The sequence below is a fragment of the Oryzias latipes genome, chromosome 13 (assembly GCF_053564925.1).
Source record: "Oryzias latipes strain Hd-rR chromosome 13, Olatipes_Hd-rR_3.1".
Lineage (NCBI taxonomy): Eukaryota > Metazoa > Chordata > Actinopteri > Beloniformes > Adrianichthyidae > Oryzias > Oryzias latipes.
In genome coordinates, this window is record NC_136249.1 from 11,051,874 (window position 1) to 11,060,170 (window position 8,297).

Below are 8,297 nucleotides of genomic sequence, written 5' to 3' on the forward strand. Positions count from 1 at the left end.
ATCATTGAAGAAAAAAGGTTCAGAGCACTGTCTAGTGGGTCTAGATGACCCAACTCCCAATGGTAAAGTGCCTAGGATAGCACAAATTAAAGACACTAGCTAAACAAGAGTATTAAGTACATTAAGTATTTGTTTAAATACACAGCGTACCTCTTTTATAAGGATTCAATTTGTGATTCAAAAGATTTCAAGGTGTACATTTGACTTTTTTTAGTCCTTTTTTATTCTCCATCTGATGTTAGGGCCAGCTCAGGTAGTGTATGATGAAAGAATTGCCAGAAGATCACCAGAGGATCAAAAGATGATCACGAGAGGATCAACCAGAGGATCACCAAAGGATCAAAAGATGATCACCAGAGGATCAACCAAAGGATCACCAGAGGATCACCAAAGGATCAAAAGATGATCACCAGAGGATCAACCAAAGAATTGCCAAAGGATTACAAGATGATTACCAGAGGATCACCATCGGATCAACATCGGCTCAAACGATGATCACCAAAGGATCACCAGAAGATTAATCAAAGATCACCAGAGGATCCCAGACGAATTCCCAGCAGAGCGCTGCCACTGTCGAACAAGCGGACCAGCAGATGTTTTCTGTGCTGCAGAGTGCGGCTCATGATCGAAGGCCGTTCACTGATTCAGAGATAAAGCAGGAAGACTCTTCCGCCTTCTGGGGATTTCTCAGCTCCTTGGAAAGTAATGAATGCTATGGAAAGTGTGATTTCATAGTCAGCTGCCTCTTGCGGGTTGGAACATAACATTCATTGTTGACTGTGTAAGTGGTTTGTTATAAGTCACAAACGTTTATCTTTTTAGAGCCATACACAACAAAGCGTTGGTTTTGTCTGGCTGTGCCTTAAAGCAGAAAACCAGGAGCATGGCAATGCTTTGAATTCTTTCATGAACACAGACGGGTAGTCGGGGGAAAGGAAAGAATTATCATCATCTACTTTAGTTAGATTTTGCACAGGATCCGTACTGGTGAGGTGAACCTTCAGAGGTCCAATACTCAGCATGTTCCTAACATTTTCTTCTCTGGTGGAATCACATTGTGGCAATTGTGTTTGGGTGCAGAGCATGAGCTCTGAAATCCTGTAGGTGAAACACCTGCATCTCCATCAGGTGCGTGGGGCTCGAGTCTGTCAAGGACATGAAAAATGACTGCTCATTTTCTCCATGCTGCCAAAGACAGACTAAAGTTTCCCTTAGGAGAGAAAATTCAGAGCAATAAAAATCAGGCTTTTGATGCCATCTAGTGGTTAGATTATGACAAACACTGTGGCGTTGGCTGATCATGGCCAGTGAGGAAGACTCTTTTCTGTTCATCAACAAAAAGACAGTCAACCTCAATTTTTCATTGAATTTTGTTATTAAATATTTGTCATGACCAATGACGTTCAGAGCAGCAAACAAGCCCAATTTTAGTTCAGGCCACAAAAGAAAAGTCCAAAATAATACTTGTTTATAACTAGAGTGTTCTTCATTCTGAACTAATATCTACAAATTATCTTGTTATATTGATTACACTAAAAAAAAAAACTTTCAAAACATCCATGCAAATAAATCAAAACATTTTCAAACAATATGTAACAAAAATTACTTATTTATATATTTGTGTTTAGTGCGCAAAATGCAAAGTTTTAAAAACCACAAGATCCAATTTGGTTGTGAATGTATTGGTGTTCACAAACTTGATTCAAACCAAATTCAATTTTAACATTAGAACCATTTCTTTTCCTAGAATCGTAAATTTGAATTCGATTTTTATGTCTTATGGTCACTTTAAGGTTTTAGATTAGTTTTATGCTTGACTGAATCGTAAATCTACTATCTCTGAATTTTATTTTATTTTCTGACTTTTGATTTCTTAAAAAATGGATTGTTTGCATTAATGGAATGAGGCACAAAAAAGGTTGATTGGGTTTCTTTTGTGGCCACTGGCAACCTCGGGGTCATGGTTAGGGTGACGTGCTAAACATACTGGGCTCTATGGTCTGAAGGCCATTGCGAGGGGAGTTCCCCCTTTCTCATGATAAATCAGAAGAACTGCAGTTTTGTTTTATTTTTTAATCAAAGAAAAATGTCTTTAAGTCATCTAATATTTCACTTTTAAGTTTTTTCATTATAATTTAAATTTTAGGTTGAATAAAATCTAAATTAAACATGTTTAAATGTAAAATAAGTAAAACCAACCAAATTTACGGTTATTTTCTGACAAAAACAATAGTTGTAATTATAAAAGAGAATATTAAAATACATGAATAATTCATAAACAGTAAAATATTGTATTTCTATATTTCTAGCTGGTCTTTCAGAGTATAACAGTGAATCGGGATGGAACAACTCATTTCAACGATTCAGTTCATATTTGTGGTTGCTGACACGATTTACATTTTAAAATTCAGATTTTATGATGGCATTGTTCAATTCATTCTGGTTGGATAGTTGGAACAAAAATTAATTTGATTAAGTTGCTTGATCATCACACCCCTAACAGTGACAGAAAAGAAACTTTGAAAAACCCAGGGTGTCTACTCAACTCAGCTTTCCTCTGCTGTGGTCTAAAAGGCCATTCAGTGTCTGTTTTAAAACTCTCTGTGATGACAAAACATGAGTCAATAATGTTATGAAACACACTAAGTTAGTAGAAGTTCACTCTAACCCCGTGTCAGAGCGAGTATTGCTTTAAGAAAGTCACTCCATCCATACAGGACCCAATGCTTCAAACCTTTGACTGAAAATCTCAGACTCTTACTTGAACTTTCTGAGTTCCATCTGTTTCTGTAGTTTATTTTCTGAACTCTGGTTTCCTCCCACAATCCAAAAACTTCACTTTTTGCATGTGCCAAAAAGTGAACAACAAAAGAAAGAAATCAAATCTGGCAACAACCTGCAGGACTAGAAATGCTGGATTTCATGCACAAAAAGTTTTAGATTTTCTCTATCAGTAAAAGCTCTGGTCTCCAGCTCTGGTCCTCATAGGATTCTCCTATTGCTGCTTTTTGGCTTTGTAGAGAATTATTAATATTTTTAATTAAATAATGAGTCTGTTTTGGTTAATTTGTTCTAGTTCACTAAGTTTAGTGATTTATGTTCAGATTTCTAACAGGTCAGATGACAGCAAAATGATGGTAAAAGGTTTAATCTACTGTCAGAGTGGTTTATGATTGGATTAAGCTTAAAGCTTATTTTCTTATCTTCTGCTGCACATAAGTGTGTAGTTACAATTCAAAGACAAAGTTTGGAACACAGGCAATGGACAAAGAGAGGTTAAACGGTTTAGTGACTGTTGATAACATCAAAAGTCCAGCCCGGGATGCCGTCTGGTCCTGCAGCTTTCCAGGTTTCGTAGCTCTCAGGCTTCCTGTCACCTCATAATCCTGGAGGATGAGTAAAGCATTGGTGTTGGTGCTGTAGGGGTGTGGTGGCTGTAGTTGAAGGGATGTTTCTAAATGGACAAAGAATCTGTTCAATTCTTCTTCTGCTGATCTGCTGCAGTGGGAGGGGTTGAACTCTGGCTCCTGTAGTTGGTTAAGGCTTGTAAATAAAGATTCATCTGAGTATCTTTGAGAAAACTCTTCTCCACATTTCCACACGTGAAGAGAAACTACGTTTTTCAATCTGATGAAAGAATCTGCAGATTATCTCTGTCAAATGGCAAAATCACACACACAAAAAAGTTTGAAAAGAAAAATTTTTGGAAAAAAAGCAGTATAGATAACGATTGATTTATTGCATATTGCATGTTTTAATCTTTTTGAACTATCAACTACTACACTAGGATATTACTTTAAAAGTTAGGACTATAAACAGTGAAAAGAGAAAACCAAGATCTTCAAGGTTTTGTGTGTGGCTCTGAAAAGAGCCGTTGTGGGTCGGTCCTTGGAGGACAGAAACATGATTCTGCCATGGATCTGCTCCCTCTGCAGGAAAGTGGATCATGAAGGAGTCTCCCAGCCAGAGAGCCTCTCTGGAAGAGTTGTTGGCAGCAACGATTTGAGGCCGTGCAGCGGCTCCTCTTCAGTTACCACAGCCTCACTCCCTGCAGGTTCCTGTGGTGCTGAGGACCTGATGAAGCTGTGAGGAGCACATGCTTCCCTCACATTCTGCTCCACAACCTCTGGGTGGACTTCATCCAGGCCTTGATACTGACACCTCTGCACAGAAAGCATCCAAGAGGCATTCTTCAAAACCAGCCCGGCTGGGGAGAGGTTGTAGTTACAGATGCACCTCTCTCTGGGAAGGAGGCACCCAGCGAATGATTGCATGAAGTCCTTTTTCAGCCACAAAGACACTGGGACTCATTGGAGACAGATAATCTCAGGGATTCCTGAGTTGGGGGTTCTTTAAACAAATATATTTAAATGTTTGTTTTTAAAAATGGCTGTCTGTTAGGCAGCCTGTTGCCTAAATGAGCCTTTTGGAAGGCCCTTAACCTGCCGGTTCCAGGAACCCTCCTTGGTACGGCCCCCTGATGGTTTCTATTGTAGTTCTGCGTGTTGGTGGAACTTGCTGGTCTTTTCTCTGACGTTAGAAGAACTGATTTGGTTTTGGAGCAAGAAAGTGATCTGCAGCAGCTCTGGCTGGAGCCTGTAGAGGACGCCTCAAAGCAGCATTCAGAAATTCAAACATCAAACATGCCACATGCTTAGATCCTGGGGGGTGGGGGGGGGGTCTTGTGACGGTTTGCCAAAAAATGACATCACTGTGACATCAGACATGTCACATGCTTGGAGCCTGGGGGGGTTGGTGGTGGGGGGTGGTGGGAGCTTGCCAAAAAATGACATCACTGTGACATCAGACATGTCACATGCTTAGAGCCTGGGGTGTGGGGGGGGGGGGGGGGGGGGCTTGTGGCAGTTTGCCAAAAAATGACATCAGTGTGACATCAGACATGTCACATGCTTAGAGACAGTTACATGACATCAGACATGTACGCATCATCATCTTTAGTCCTTAAATAGACCCCAGAAAGCATTCTTTCTCATTGCCCGTTTGGTTTTACCAGTGAGCACACGTTCTGTTCCCCAGCTACTAGAAGCCTTGCATTCCCGTCAAGCGTCTTCCACTTCCACTGAGGAACACGCAGTTTTTTTTCTCATATCACAAAAAACTGCATCTATTTTACTTTTGACGAGGACATTTTCAATATTTTCATAACTCTAAAGAAAATCACTGAAAATGTTCTTACGCCGTCTCAGAGACTCTGGGGTTGAGGAGAGCTCCCTCAAACAGAATCTCTCTGATCTAGAAACTCAAATCCAGGAAATCACTTCAATGACCAGCCAGCTGCAAACCCTCGCCGCTGAGCTGGAAGGCAAGAAAAGCCTCAGAGGAGCCTACGCTGGACTTTCCCAGGCAAAGAAATCAGCCTCCAAACTTGCCAAGCAGCTGGAAAAAGACTTGCAACGTGTCACCAAGAAAATCCAGGCCCAAAAACCCCTGGAGGACCGTTGCAAGAAACAGCAGCAAAAAATTCATCTCCTGACTGAGAGCAACGCCAACCTCAAGGCAAATCTTCAGGAGCTCCAGATGAGAGTCTGGGATCCTGAAGAGTTGTCCAGTGAGTTAAAGAAAACCAAGCTCACAGCCAAAGCTCTAAGTCAGGAGAACCAAGAGCTGCAGAAAGAGGTTCAAAGGGTCCAAACCACCATCGTGGCTCTAGAACCTCAAGAAAAGCTGCTGAAAGAGACTAGAGACCACCTCCAAACACTGCAGGAGAAAAACCTTGATCTTCAGAACCAGCTGAAAGACCTCCAGAGACATCATGAGGAGGAGGCAGCACTGAAACAACATTATGCCTCCAGCCTGGACCAAACCAAGTTTCTGGAGGAGCAGAACTCCATCCTGGACTCTGAAATCCTTCATCTTACTCTGCAGTGTGAGGAGGCTAAACCATGGATTCAGCACTTCCACGAGGTCACCACTGACCTCCAGGGACTGAAACAAGCCAATTCTGAACTCATGGAAAAACGGGACCACCTTAAAAAGGAGCAGGAACAAGTCTCCAAAAGAAAACAAGAGTATTTCCAAGCAAAAACACATTCCCTTCATCTGGAAAAGCAAAAGGAAAACATTTCTAAAGAAGTCAAAGACCTCCAGGAGAACCTTAAAAAAGAGCAAGGACAAGTCTTCCAATTGGAAAAACAACATTTCAAAGCAAAATCTGAGGTTCTGAAATGGGAAAAGGAAAAGCAAAATATCATCAAAGAAATGGAAGAAATTCAGGAGAAACGGAAAAACCTGGCTGAAGGAAAAGACAAATTGGCTGCAATAAAAGCCAATCAGAAAACCGCCATCGACGAAAAGAAAGCGCTCACCTCCAAGCTAACGGCCCAAAGAGTGGCGCTCTACAAAGAAAAGGCAGGCTTCCGTGGAGACAATGGCTTTTCTGCTGACCTTCTGGAACACAAGTGCAAAGAGGAAACTGATCGCCTCCAGGCTCAGCAAGAACAAAATGCTGTTCTACAAGAAGTGCTTTTGGAGATCCAGAAAAAAGTTGAGAAAGACTCTGAAATGACTCTCCAGTTCTCCTCTCTGAAAGATGAAAAAAAGGCTCTGGAGAGAGAAGTCAACAGCCTCAAGCAAGAGATCATGATGCTGTCTCAGGAATATAAGGACTTCAGGCAGAAGGCTGAACACTTAGCTAGGATAGACAAAGCCTCAAAGTACGCAGAACAACCACCCAACGCTGTTTTGAGGCCCCCAAGAGCTCCAGCCAGAGCTGCCGTTCCTGTGTTGGAGGAACCTCCTGCCATGACAGAAAACACCAACAGGTTCCACCAACAAAGAGCTGCACTCAGAAACCATCAGGGTGCCGTACCAAAGAGGGTTCCAGGAACCCGGAGGGTCTAGGACATTCAAGAAGGCTAATTATGGGGTGGCAGTGGCTCAGGCTCAGGGACGGCGGCTTGATCCCTGCTACCCCAGTCATCCGCCCTAGTAACCTTGGGCAAGACACTTCACCCTCCCTGCCTCCAGTGTGGAACCGCTGTTGTTTGTGTGTATGAATGTCCCGGTGATGGTCAGGGGGGGCCGTTGGCGCGAATTGGCAGCCACACCTCTGTCAGTCTGCCCCAGGAAAGCTGTGGCCCCATCAGTAGATACCATCACCAAGAGTGAATGAATAATGGACACATTGTAAGCACTTTCAGCGTCTGGAAAAGTGCAAATTAATATAGTCCATTATTATTATAATTATAATTTAGGCCGTCCTGATTTAAAAAAAAATACAAAACAATGTTGTCTATAAATTATTTTCTTGATTAACATTCTAACTGCTGACTGCTAATAGCCTATTGTGTGGCGTGAACTGAGTGAAAAAGACGTAAATAAATTCCAGTTCAGGGTGTGAGCTTAATGTAAATTTGACGTAAAGTAAAGAAAAAATTTGTTTTAATAAATATAGTGTGTATGTGTGTGTGAGTGGAAATATCTCACGTGCTGAGAATTCCAACCAAAAGCGGTTGTGGCTCAACTCCTGATCAGTGGAGGTCCTAGACCATATTTATGCGCCCCACTGCCTGCTGCCCCCACGACCCCGTCCCACATGAGTGGAAGAAGATGGATGGATGGATAGTTAGTTGTCTGGAAGTGTTTTTTTTCTGCACAAATCTCTATGTGAATAAATTGTTTGTGCATGGGGTTCTCTCCGGGTGCTCCGGCTTTCCCTAGGTTCTAAAAAAGACTTTTTTTGTGAATTAGATTTTTACAGGCTGTTAAAGCCATATGGTCCTTGAAGTCAGTGACTGTGGGCCATGATAACAAAAATAATCATTAAAAATAAAGAATAAAATACATGAATAACAATAAAACAATAAAAACTAAAAATAATAAACCATGAATAATAATAAAAATAATAATACATTATTAAAAATGAAAATAATAATAATAATAATACATTAACAATAAAATAATAATAATACATGAATAATAATATTTATACCAGAATAACAATAAACAAAGAAATAAAAAAACAAATGAATGAATGAATAAATAAATAAATAATAAGTAATAAGTAAATAAATAAGAAAATAAATATATAAATAAATAAATAAATAATAAATAAATAAATAGATAAATAAATAAATATCAGTCACCAAACTATACAGATAATGAACCAAATTAAAGCCTGGCAGTCGTGTGGGTTTTCTCCGAGTCCTCCGGTTTCCCCACACTAATTGTTAGTGATTGGCTAGTGACTGATAAATATCCCCTCCCTGAATCGCCACCTTATCGTGGTGGAGGGGTTTGCGTGCCCGAATGATCCCTGGAGCCGGTAGCTGGATGGT